The sequence below is a fragment of the Trachemys scripta genome, chromosome 2 (assembly GCF_013100865.1).
Source record: "Trachemys scripta elegans isolate TJP31775 chromosome 2, CAS_Tse_1.0, whole genome shotgun sequence".
In the NCBI taxonomy this organism is placed as follows: Eukaryota; Metazoa; Chordata; order Testudines; family Emydidae; genus Trachemys; species Trachemys scripta.
This window is the reverse complement of record NC_048299.1, coordinates 174,059,489-174,073,522: the sequence shown is the minus strand read 5'-3', so window position 1 is coordinate 174,073,522 and position 14,034 is coordinate 174,059,489. Positions and strand designations below refer to the sequence as shown.

Below are 14,034 nucleotides of genomic sequence, written 5' to 3'. Positions count from 1 at the left end.
GGGAAAAATGGAGACAATTCCAAGAAATCTTTGGCTCATCCATTATTATGCATCAGGTTTTTGGAGCACAGAGCAGAATGCTGTCAAGACGAAAATGACAGGATTATTTTCTATTCTCGCAGTGATGTCAATTCTTTCAGAAGCTACAAGTGCTGAAAAAATTAGCAAAATGCTAAGAATGACTTTTAAGTTTTGGAAAAAGATCTAAAAAAGACAATTGAAATGAAACTCCTACATGTGCGTATACGTGTATATATTTGAACACTGAAAGTATTAGCATTAGCAGTCTTGCACCACCTCTGAGTAAGGCTTTCAACCAAAAGCATCAGACATGGAATCCAAGTGGAGCTCTGTGTATATATAACAAACCTACTGTACTGTGTGATTTTCTTTCCTATATAGATAGTAAAGAAGTCATCCATAAAGAAAACCTAAGAAACACAAATAGACTTTGACACACAGTAGCAAACTTAAACCTTTATAGCTTACAGACTTTACTGTCCAATTAGCTTTCAACAAGCAGACAGACCTTTCGGCAATTTTATTTCTAAAAGCTTTCAGAGCAACATGGCGCTGGCTAAGTACAACAGCAGAAATGGCTTACATAAAATTCTGAAAATAACACATTCGCTCTAGCACGCCAACACACTATTTTTAATTGTGGCTCATTAACGATGTAATAGAAGAAGAATTATGTTCACTTCCACTCCCATTCCATCAATGCAGTGAGATAATAATGCTGCTGTGCCATACCAAAAGGAATACTTATGCTTTGTAATTTAAGTAATCTAATTGAAAGGCAGAATGCAGTGATTCATTCCTTGTTCTATCTGCAACTGTAATGTGTTTTTGCCTATCACAGGGCTCAAGCAGGTGCAATAGGGTGGTTAATATAAAATGCGAGTAAAACAGACCTGGGAAACAGGAACAAAAAAGTCAGTTGAAGCCCTAAAATCTTAAAAAAAAAAAAAAAAAGTTTTATTGCAAACCAGGAGAGCTTCACAGAAACAGCTTGCAACTACAGGCCTGCAAGGTTATTTAAACCAAGTGAGGGCTGAGACTGAAGAGGTGCGATGAATCACACCAGAAAAAGAAGAGTGAAATTCCGCACAAAAAAGTTTGATCCTTTCTGTGTAGCACATTGTGTTTTATTTGAAACTTACCAGAAAAGAAAATAATTGTGTCCCCTTTTTGTGTTTTGGACCAGTGCTGTACTTTCCAGAAATGAAATCATGAGAACCACAGACTGGCTTGTCGGCTTGCTGTCAACTTTGGTGTCTAAAACTGTGATTTCCTTTTGACTTAATTTCATCTCCAAATCATGCCAGCTTTAGAAAATACAATAGTTGGCTTGGCTTTTCTTAACCATTTTTTAAAATTAGGGCTAGATTCCTTTTGGAAGAAAGAAGTGCTAAAACCAAAAATGTAGTGGGTCTCAGCATGGTATAAGGACAGTGAGCTTCTACCATATTGTGCCACTTCACAGACATACATTTTGGATGCATGCAGGACTGGGTGCAGATCTACACTTCGGAAACACAGTCATAATCAACAGTTCACCCATATTCGTGGCTTAATCATTTTAAAATCGCAACAACAGAAAATAGTTGGAAATTTGCATGTTACTGCTCACCTTAAATGTGTCTCATTCCAGCTTCAGAAAAAAACCCACACCTCCACAGTCACCTAATTCTATGCAAACACAATAATTGCTTTCTCAACAGGATTATCGCTATCTGATGTGCTGTTAAGGTATATTTGTGTTGACAGACTTGGGTAGGTATAAATAATCCAAAAATATGCATGATGGATTACACTGAGCAGTACAGTATTTAGAAAAAATATCACATACCAGAAATTTGGGCCAAATTGGGATGAATGCCTAAGCATAAGAATTGGAACAGCAAAATGTCATTGTGTGATATTGGCATGCAGCCCCTTTATTTAAAAAATACTGTAGCATTCTGCAGAAATGCTCGAAAACACTACCATTTAAAACAATGTTACTATAGGACAAACCCTGGAACATGAGCATATTGGGCCTGCTACAAAGCACACTGAAGTCAGTAGATATCTTCCATTGACCTCACTGGGGTTTGGATGAGGCCTATTAAGAGTAAACAGTGCATGCAAAGAAATGCCCACAAGAACTGCAGGGCTTAGGAATAGAATCTCCAGCCTCACCATCCTGTGCCCGTTGAGAAGCACACTTGCAGGCACTACTGCAGAGAAGAAGGGAAGTGGTGGGAAGATGTAGACACAGCCCAACTGCTCCCCACCACAAATAGTGCTTAGGTCTTGTGGATCCATGCACACCGTGGACCCTTTGGCCATGCCCTCACCATACCCACATGCCACCCCTTTGCTGGAATGCGAAACTCCACAAGGGAGCAACAGAGTTCCCTCACACAGGTTCCTGCTGCTTGGTACGTTAGCAGAGAGGAAATAGGCTGTTTCCACTGTGTCTGGGCTACTGGCCTTGCAGATTCAATTAGGTTTTGAGCCATTACTCAAGTAAGTTTTCCAAAGAATATTTTGCATTTTATCTAAAACCCCTTTTATCCAACGATCTTTAAGTGCTTTACAAAGAAAGGTAAATATTATTCTCTTTTTAAAGATGGAGAAACTTGAAATGCACAGAGGATAAGGGGAGAAATGGCACAAATGGCAGTTAGGTATCTCACTACCTATTGTGCCTTTGAAAATCTCTCCTAAATGACTTGCCCAAGATTACATAACAAGTCAGTGGAAGAATCAAAGTACAACCCACTTCTTCCAATTCCAAATCCCTGGCAATAAACACTGTACCACACTGCCTACTTTAAGGCTATTTCAGTGCTTTTTAACATCAGATGCACCTAAATACTAACTCATATATAATCCAGCAATACCACTCTCTCTCTTTAGAGGCTAGGCACTATTGCACTGAATGACAGTAAAATGAAAGGCAATTTACACACACGTTTTTCAGCAGTGTTTCATCGTGGCATACCAGCATGTGGTATGACATGGACTAGGAGTCATACCATAGTTAAAAGCCTTTCACTGACATGCATAGCCCAAAATTCTGCAATCCCATCTCATCCTTTGCAGAAGTAGCATCTAATGCCTTGTTCTGTTTCTCTTACAATAGTTGGCTGTAATACAGATACTCAAAAGTTGGATGGCCAACGAACAAGCTTCTCACAGTCTTTTCGGTATTCATGATGTTATCAGTGAGAGCAAAGGATACACAGAATCCTGAACACAGGTTTTGGCAGTTAACTAGATCAGGGAATGATTTTCAAATATTTTGTTTTTAAATAGATTTGTTTGTAGCTTTCAGATATTTTATGTGTGTGCAGCTAATGATAAAGAGTCTTTGGCCAAAATTGTCCAACCTGAATCCTTGAAGTCAATGGATGATGCAAATGTGCAATCTATATTTAGGAGCCTAACTTTAAATTACCCAGGTTTGAAAAAAATTGTTCTGAGCTTTTTGGTATTTAATTATTTTAAAAATATTTTAATTCATCATTAAAAGAAAAACTGCATCCATTCTTCTAAACTATAGTCCAGAAGCAGAAATTTATTAGGAAAAGGCCAAATTCATTGTCAAAAGAAGTTCTCAGTTCATTCATGCTTACAGGCGTCTCCTGTCTTTTGACAGGTTGGTATATCAATGCCAGCTTTCCTTTGCGTAACAACATGAACAATATCATAGCAGGATTATATGTTACAGATGAAAATACTTTATGTCTCACTGTAATCCATTCATTGGTTTATGGATCCAAAGTCCCACAGGAGTGTCATAAATCCACATAATGTCCCTGAGTGCTGGATTTGAATCTCTGACGTAGCTGGAGGACGAGTAAAACCACAAATAGCCAGACAACTCCCTAGAGATGATGCAGCTACAACGACTGAAGAGGCCTATGAAGGCAACGAGTGCACAGGGGAAAAACGAGCAGGGGAAAAGTGTGCAAAGACTCCTATATATGCAGAAGGGGGAACAAAGCCAAGACAGTATGATTCATAGATTCCAAGGCCAGAAGGACAATTGTGAACAGTTAGTCTGACCTTCTGCATAACCCAGGCTGAAGATCTTCCCCAAAATAATTCTTGTTTGAACTAGAGCATATCTTAAAAAAAGAAAAAAAAAAAAAATCTAATCTTGATTTAAAAATGACCAGGGATGGAGAGTCCACCACAACCCTTGGTAAATTGTTCCAACGGTTAATTATGCTCACAGTTTAAAAATTGCACCTTCTTTCCAGTCTAAATTTGTCTAGCTTCAACTTCAAGCCATTGGATCGTGTTATACCTTTCTCTGCTAGACTGAAAAGCCCATTATCAACATTTAGTTCCCCATGTAGTTACTTATAGACTGTGTTCAAATCACCCCCTAACCTTCTCTTTGTTAAGCTAAATAGACGGAATTCTTTGCCTCTATCATTATATGGCATATTTTCTAATCTTTTAAAAATTCTCATGGCTGTGCTGTGAACCCTCTTAAATTTCCAACATCATTCTTGAATTGTAGACACTAGACACTGTATTCCAGCAGCAGTTGTACAAGTGCCCAATACAGAGGTAAAATAACCTCTCTATGCCTACCTGAGATTCCCCTATTTAGGTATCCAGGGATCACATTAGCTCTTTTGGCCAAAGCATCACACTGGGAGCTCATGTTCAGCTGATTATCCACAACTCCTAAATCTTTTTCAGAGTCACTGCTTCCCAGGATGGAGTCCCCCATCTTGTGTGTATGGCTTTCATTCTTTGTTCCAACCTAGATAAATACATTTCCATTCAGCTGCATTAAAATGTATATTGTTTGCCTGTGCCCAGGTTACCAAACAATCCATATCGCTCTGTATCAGAGACCTGCCCTCTTCTTTATTTACTACTCCCATAATTTTTGTGTTGTCTGCAAACTTTATCAGTGATTTTATGTTTTCTTCTAGGTCTTTGATAAAAATGTTAAATAGCTTAGTACCAAGAACCTGTGGGATCTCACTAGAAACATGCTCACCTCCATGGTCCCTCCTTCCTTTCAAACCCATCTGTGTGACCACTAGGCAGCTGGAGCATCACAAGTCCACTCAGTGTAGCACAGTATACTCCGAAGTGGATTGGCCCATAGATTTGGGGCTTCATGGGGCTTTAAGGCCACGCCACTTAACTCCTTCAAGATCCTGCAAAATCCTCACTGGACAAGAAAGTTTTAACTCCAGAAAGGAATCGGGCCTATTAAAAAAAATACATCTGTGTGATGGGAGTTCAGAACCAGATAAAGTGATCCACGGGTCCCTGAATCAGTGTGCTTTTGCCACAAGTGTGCTCAAAAACCTGGCTTCTGCACTTATACAGTACTGATCTTGGGAAGAGAAAGGGGCAGGTCAGAGACAGGCAACATGTTATTTAATGGGCTCCTGTGGGCTCCTCCAATTTTATGGACGAAGTTAAAAATCATCCTCTACTAGAAATGGCCCTAAAACACAAAGTTCAGATCTGGATCCTAACTTCCTCAAAGTTGCAAGCAGGTTTTGGGTCAGAGCCATGTCTAATCTGTACTACTATGGCCTTTATAATGAATAGCCTCACTGCGGGATCACAGTACTGGTTTCATTCATATTTACATTGCTCTTTTGAAAGACAATGCACATGATTTAAATAAAGTGTTGGAAACTTTTCAGGTTTTGAATATTTTGCCTTTTGTGGTTTACAGCCCAAGTAGACAAATGCTACTTCACCTTCAAGTCATTTAATTTTTATCTGGCTTACTAATATATGAAAATCAGAGGGACTGCTCATCAGTACTAAATGGAACATACCCATCAGAGGCACTATAGGCAGCCTGTATCTCCCTGAAACCATGCACTGTGTTGTTTCATGACACTCACTCAACCATACACAATAAAGCTCCCTCTTCTCCCTCCCCAGCACCTCCCTTTTACAAAAGCTTACACTCACACATGTAAACAAATGAACAATTGCACTATGTGTCTGGCAGCCTGTAGCTCTCCTTCTGATTCACAAAAGGCACACCCCATTGAAAAGATCCATTTGCAGGGAACTGGAAGCAAGCACACACATTAGCAAAGCCTCATTTCCACTTAACACAAGTTGCTCTGGTTACCAAAGCAGCTCATCTGGGGGGAGGGAGGGAGCCCTTTTTCATTAGTTGACCAAAAAAAAAAAAAAAAAGGCCAACCAACGACATCTTCCTTCAGAAGCTACAGTAATGTAATGGTTTGGGAGACCTGAGGATCAGGGGCTAGGAGGTAAATTGTAGGAAGAGCAGGAAAATGGAAAAGAAAACTAGCACATCTTTAGTCCAAGAACGGCTCAGATCCCATAAACCACTCCAAGTGAAAAATTAAATGCAGAAGAAAACCAACCCTTCCACCCAGTTGACATCCAATTAACTCACTGACATACACCATGGAACCTTATGTTCTATACACACAAAAGGGTGCACTATTTCTTTAAGTCCTCCTGACAAGGAATCCAGAAAATGGTAGAAGTTGCCATACAATTTTTATGCATTTTATAATGTAGCTCGTGTTGCCAACGTATTTTCCTTTTTCTAGTACCCCTCCAAAAAATGGTCTTCCACATCTGTCTGAGAAGAAAACTAGATAGGACAAACCCATTGTGACTGCAAAAGAAAGTTGTCCAAATGATTAAAAAGGCCATACAGACGCACTGTCGTTCCCCTGTACTTTATAGCCACCTTTGTCCTTGGCTCAGAAGAGAAGGAGGAGGAGCAGTTACTTACATTGTAAAGGGATAGCTCAGTGGTTTGAGCATTGGCCCACTAAACCCAGGGTTGTGAGTCCAATCCTTGAGGAGGCCATTTAAGGATCTGGGGCAAAAAAAATTGGTCCTGCTAGTGAAGGCAGGGGACTAGACTTGATGACCTTTCAAGGTCCCTTCCAGCTCTATGAAATAGGAATATCTCCATATATTATTATAACGTGAGTTCTTCCAGTAGTGTCACTGTGGGTGCTCCACATCAGGATATACCCGTGCCCATGTGCTCTTGATCAGAAATATTTGTCAGCAGCATCTGCAAATCCTTGCTTGTGCCCTAGAAAACCTTGTGCCCCAATATAAGGGTACATAAGAAGAGGTGGACCACTACAACTTCAGCACCTTTTCAACAACTAAAGAGGTTATTTATCTTGAACAGTGAACAGTAACTGGAGTTCTTCGAGACGTGCATCCCTACAGGTGCTCCACTAGCTGCCTTCTTTCTCCTCTGCCTCCAAGTCCCTTGCTAGACCTTCATGACTGAGAAAGAACTGGAGTGGGGACAGGGTCCCCCTTCCCTAGATACCCTTATACTAGGACACAAGGATGTCTAGGGTGCAAACATGGACAATTCTAACAAAAATCTCTGATTTTGTGCATGAGTGCACATACCTTGACATGAAGCACCCATAAAGACATGACTTGAAAAAGAACTAGGAGGATACTGGGAAAGGAAAACTATATGGATTACATTGCACCAGGGTTAAAAAAAAAAATGCACAAATAAAAGACATCACACTGGCCTGAAATAATTGCAGATCCAATATCTTATGGTCCACAAAGGGCTAGAAACAAATGAACGTTTTGTATCACTTCTTTTTCTTAGCGTATGCGCAAGGTGCCTCAGGTGGCATGTAACCAGGATTCATCACCCGCTTTAGTCTGTTGGTTGGCTCATTAGCTTCCCTGGCCTGGGCCGGGTACTGACAGGGATCACGACATGAAAACTGGGAATATCAGATAGTCAAGATAGGTTGTGAGATCATAGACTCATACAATCATAGAAGATTAGGATTGGAAGAGACCTCAGGAGTCTCTTCCAGGAGGAGATATCAAACATTAGCAGAGCATTAAATTGATTCAACATCTTTCTCTTGCACTAGCTGAATTCTGACATGATTTTTATCATCTGCTATCTGAAGAAAAGTCAGATCTAGAAAGCAATGCTTTTTACCACCTGAAGGCATGGAGGAAACCTAAGCAATCAGATGGCATAAAGTAATAATCTTTAGCAGTTTGCAAAGATTCTTAGTGATTGGACTATTATGAATGCTTTCAGGACTAGTAGTATTTTCCAAGCAATAGCCCTAAATCACTGACCAAAGAGGAAATTTGTTGATTCCCAGCGCTAAGCCTGCTGATTCCAAAACAAACTTATAAATCAGTGTCCATGGGCCTGCTATGCTCTCCTCCACTCTGCAGCAAGGAAGGGCGCAAACGTGTGCAAATACCATCCAGATTAGTCCAAGCAATATGAAAAAGAGGGCGGGAAAGGGATACATTGTGCATTTTACCCTTCCCCGCCATGCTGAATGCAGACCCCTGTAATCTCACTGGAGGGTTTTGAGCAGCATAGCTGGATGGGGCAGAGGAACACAGAGGATATGGCAGACGCCAAACACATTTTCCCCTTCAGCCACCTGATGTTCCAAGCGGATGACCTGCTCTTCCATCTTCTCGTTACCGTTCACGGTGCTGTTTTTGTGTGTCTTCTTGGAGCTGAGCAGTAACTGTTTGCAGTGCTGTGGTGCACTGGAAATCCTCCTGATTGTTAAGACTGCTCCTTACAACAAGAACGTCAGCTCTGTGGCTTTTTAACTCCCCTTTTTGAGAGCTGAGTAATGCTCAGAGATATTAGTGGCAGTCATGCTGCTTGAAGAAGGGGGAGTGAAGGGCAATAGTGCATCAAGATGCAGGCACGCCATAGAGATGTCCCAAGATCTGGGGGGTTGGTGTTGGAATTCCTTGGTGGTTCTCATGCTCTGCACGGGCCTGATACTACATTCCCTGCCCCTTCCACACCATGGCTAACCCTTGCCCCATGAGAGAACATAGCAATTCATCCATGCCCTCAACTTTGCAGGTTTCTTATAGTAATTTTTTGTCTCCAACACCTGTATGCGGAATGGAAGAAACGGTTTGGTATTTCTATTTGGAAAGGAGGCCACAGGATTTTTTAATGATTATTTATAGTATTTTCAGGGATCACAGTTTTACAACTGTACCGTATTTTCACTCTTACTCAATACAAAAATGCAGTCATTCCTTTTGAATGCGAGCAAAATAAAGGCCTGGAAAATGAAGAACAAAGATGAAAGATGAGGCTCTTCACTGCAATTCATATTTAAACCCTCTTTATTTAGGAAATGTTAAAACAAAACAACACAAAGTAGCCTGAGTGACAGAAGTGCTGATTTTGCTGTTATTCAAATATTGATGCATCATTCATAGCTCTGGTTCAGAAAGGAGACTTTATTTATTGTTTTAAGTGCACCAGTTTAGAATGTCACCAACAAAGCAGTTAAGCCAGCCAAAATATTAAAGATAAAATAAAATTAACAGACCTCTGTAAGAAGTCTGATATTCCAGGTGAAGATTTTTAAAATATATATATAATTGAAAGGTACCTATTTAACATAAAAATACTACTGCAGACTGCTGTAAAATCTGATTACTGATGTCAGTTCTATAACAATAAGAGATTGTACAGGCATTTTCCTACAATCCACTATATTTTATACAATACCTTTCTTTTTACAGGATCGCATAATACAGTCTCTGATTCCCACAAATACTCATGCATGTGAATAACTTTAAACATGAGAAGCCTCATTGATTCAACTGGGACTAATCATTTACATGAAGTTAAACACACGGATACATGTCTGCTGGATAGTGTTTGCTCGGATAGTTAATTTCAGAAACAGAAGTATACTACATATTTTTGTTTTTTTCTCTGGATTTGCCATTAAAATCGTATGTTATTTTTACTTACACCCACCCACCCACTCACCTACACACACACACACACACACACACACACACACACACACACACATTCTCTCTCTCTCTCTCATCTATCAATGCAGGTTAAAAAGACATCCTGAGATTCAAAAGTTAATAATGATTACATTAATTATAATAGAATTTGTGCCAAAACCTTTTCTGTCACTTACCTCAAATCATCTGAGAGTGTTTCAAGATGCAGTTGTAAGTCTCCCTTTTTCCCCTCAGCACACTAGACATTGCAGCACTTTTTTCTGATGTCTTGTATTAAAACTTTTCCATTGTGCTCCAGGATACTTAAATAAAAACAAAACAAGAAACACTCAGAATGAAAATGTCACTTCAAGTGGTTGGTAGGTGGCTCAGGGGAAATCCCTGACCTTTCTCCAATGTATATTTTATTTCCTAAAGCAACTGTGTTAACTACCCAGAGTAGAAGCACTCTGACGACTGTTCTGTAGGTTGCACTTTTTCCCCCCAGTTGCCTTAAACAAATGTAAAGTATTTTTAAAAAATCATGTTCTCTGGTACACTATATTGTAATATAGTATGGTCATTAATGAACCAATGAGTACCTCATTCAACAGAATACAAAATACAGAATACAAAAAGGAAAGAACCACTGTAGCTGCAAATCAGAAAAATGTGTTGTGTTAAATAACAAACTGCTACAGTAGATAATGATCATTCATGATTATTATTTAAGGAAGCTTTATGTGAAGTTTGACTGACTGCCTAAAGATCTACACTGTTCACTTTGTCACATTCATCTTTTTTAATACCCTAATATGTGGGAAAATATCAGACCAGACAGTAAATACGTACAACAATATTTTGGAATTTACAGAACACAAGACAGACTGGCTGAAGGAGGGAGGAAAGAAGGGTGGGAGGGTGAGTGAATAAGTGAGAGAAACTGCTGACTCTCTGATTTGACAGAATTTTGATATTCCCCACAGTCACCAAAAAGGCATGAATGTTTTTGATTTTAAAGTAAGAGATTAAGAGTTACATCAGCGTGCTCAATCTCCTCTTGATTGTTGTAAAACAACAGACCATGTTTACCCTCATGTACAACCATTTATGACAGGGATGCATTTGGTCCAGTATTTAAGGTTTAAGCTGTCTCTTGCAGTATTAAATGACTTGGTGCTTTGAACCAGCACTGAGTTCATTTTCTCTCTGAGAACCCTTCATCCCATTTCGCAATCCCCTTTGGATTCTGGGCATGTTAGTTATTGTTTTATAAACAAATTTTAGAACTGTATTTGGAATTGCTATACAAAATGTATAGCTAAATTCTCCCCTCAGTTACACCTGTGAAACCCCTACTGAAGTCAAGGAAGTTTCACAATGTGATAGAGGACAGAATTTGAGCTTATGTGTATTTAAGCCAAACTGTTTGTTTGCTTTTTTCTGCTATGTCAGACAGGCAGCACTGAATAATTTTTTCCATTGTTTTTAATTAAGAAGCAGAGTCATTATCCACGTCTCTCTGGGACTGTACATTCTTCTGCAAACAAAAAGTAACTTTTCCAAAAGCGGTGAGTGATTCAAAAAGTCAAATCAATGATGGTGCATCTCCAGTTGTAAAAAATACTGGGAACAAAAACTGATGTACACCTCTACCCCAATATAACACGACCCAATATAACACGAATTCGGATATAACGTGGTAAAGCAGCGCTCTGGGGGGGCGGGGCTGCGTGCTCCGGCGGTTCAAAGCAAGTTCAATATAACACGGTTTCACCTATAACACGGTAAGATTTTTTGGCTCCCAAAGACAACATTATATCCAGGTAGAGGTGTACTAAAGAGAGGGCAGAAGTACCCCTAAACCCCTTACTACTTTTCTTTTAGTATCCGCACAGAAACGACATGTATTTCACCAGTCCCTAAAGCAGTTTACATTACATACAGAACCCCAAACGTCCTGTTTAAGTAACTATAGGCCTTTCCTGCCCCCACTGGTCTCATCTGTGAAGGGCTGATTCACATTGATAAGCATTGATGTGAGTGACTGCACTGACTTCAAGGAGACTACTCTCACTCAGTGTGACTAGGGATTGCACAGTTAGGCCCACTGACCTGTGTGAGCAGGATGAGACCCTTTAAAGCTGAGACCCAAATACTGAAAAGCCTGGAAATACAAAGTTAAGGAAGGAAGACAATCTGTCTATGCTTCACCTCACCTTGCAAACAGGATTAATTCAAGACAAAATGTAATGGGCACGAGTTACTGGCTATCAGCTTTTACTATGAACTGCCTGGCTTCCCTCTGTGTTTGTGTCAGTCTTTGTGTTATTTAAATATAAGGGACGGAAGGTTGTATTTTAAGATCTACAGGAACATCAAATTCTTTTATTCTTACTTTCACCTTTTTCTTTAATTTTTTTAAATAAATAAATAATGTTCATTTAGGGCCAGATTCCCTGCTCTGCCACAGACTCCTTATGTGACCTTGGGCCAGTCACGTAACATGACATCTTCAGATGTGTCCAAGACTTTCAGTGAGATGCAAGCTCCTAAGGCCCAGACCCTCAAAGGTATTTAGACGCCTCACTCTCAATGGGAGTGAGGCGTCTAAATACCTTTGAGGATCTGAGTCTTAGTCACCTGAGCTTTAGTTAGGCTCCTAAATCACTTACATACTTTATAAATGTTAACTTTAATCTTTCTGTGCCTCAGTTTCCCATCTGTATACTGGAGTCAGTAGTATGACCTTATCTCGCAGTGAGGAGTTGTGAGGATACACATAACAAAGACTGTAAGGCACTCAGATACTATGGTAATGGGAGCCAGCGCCAAGCACAATGGCTAGGTGATAAATAAATATTATTACTAACAGCAACAATATACATCTAAGTAGGTAAGTGACAGACACTCTTAACACATGTTAAATAGCACCTTAATCAACAAAACAACCCACTTAAGTCCAAAAGACCCCTTGTAGAGCGAGGTGCTACTCAAAATAAGTAACAGTATCAGAATCTGGTCCTTAGAAAATACAAGCTAGGAAACTCTTTGCTGGGTTGTACTTTTATCAGCACTACTGCCTTTTCCAGAGCTCTCTGAGCAAAGCCATCCGTGGAAGGCTGAATGGTTTCACAGAACTGTTTTATAGCTGCTTGAATCCAGAAGCTGGAAAAACACCAAATATCGCGAGAAAAACCACCAAATATCGCAAGATTTCTGATAAAATGGTGCGAGTTGGAAACACTGTTAAAGAGTCTTTCTGCTGGATTGCTTCATACTTGCATTTGTCTGAGGGTGTTGTCTGTGCTAAACTGACCAAGATAGTTTTCCATCCCCGGCAATTTGTACTTAATCGTTTTAACATGTCTGACTACAATCAAAACCAACGAAAACCACAACAGTGGAAACAAAGAATCAAGAAAAGAAAGAAATTAAACCCCAGGATGCACTACACAGGAAGAGTTAGATCATGCCTCCCCCTGTGTGACTGCACAGGGGCTGGGAAGAGAGGGTACAGTGAACTGCTCCCCTGCACAAATGCTCTCACACTGACGCAGACAATACATCTCCAAGTCCTGGGGGGGAGAGAAGGGGTAGAGATGACTAGAACTGCCTGCACTACTTACTAGTTCCAGAGGTGATTCTGGACAGGGAATGGGCAGAGCCAGGCTCCACTTCCATGTGCATCAGGATGCAGTCAGGGACAGACTAAGGTAATCCAGAGCCCTAGAGACACCCCCATGCCACCCAAGGAGGGAGAAATGGTGACGGCCAGATTGCTCCCCCCAGACAGTGGTGGGAGTGGCAGCAGGGTGCCTTTTCCTCCACTCAAGCAGTGGCAGGGCTCCTCACCTCAAAGAGGTGCTCTGGTGATGTTAATAGCATTAGTTGGCTTCCTCTCTGGCATTAGTGTCTGCTGCTGGTCTTCCCTGCACTGGAGGCTGTCTGCAGACTCAGACGTCTGCTGCACTCAGATTCTAAACATCTTTGCAAATGAGAGGACCAGAAAAATACATTCTTTTTAAAAAGAGACCCTGAAAGCTGCGGTGGTGACTTTATCACATGGCTTTTGCAGCTGTGGCCCTAAGGCACATGCCTGTTATCTACAGGCCTTCATCCAGCCTTGGCTGGAGTGTTTGCTAATTATGTTAAAAGATGTAGCAAGACCTGTGCTGCACTATGCTTCTCCTCATGCCCAGGAGGAGGCGGGATTATGTCTTTCAAAGACGTAATCTCTCCTGACACCACCACTCA

General features: G+C 40.5%; 1 protein-coding gene across 6 annotated transcripts in view; it reads right to left on the bottom strand.

Moving 5' to 3' along the window:
- Positions 1-14,034, bottom strand: part of ATXN1 (ataxin 1) — a 273,999-nt gene that overhangs the window by 192,981 nt on the left and 66,984 nt on the right. For all 6 annotated transcript variants that reach the window (XM_034762357.1, XM_034762353.1, XM_034762358.1 and 3 more), the window contains one exon: positions 9,975-10,100. The gene's annotated coding sequence lies outside the window, so the exon portion shown is untranslated. The remainder of the gene's footprint in view (positions 1-9,974; positions 10,101-14,034) is intronic.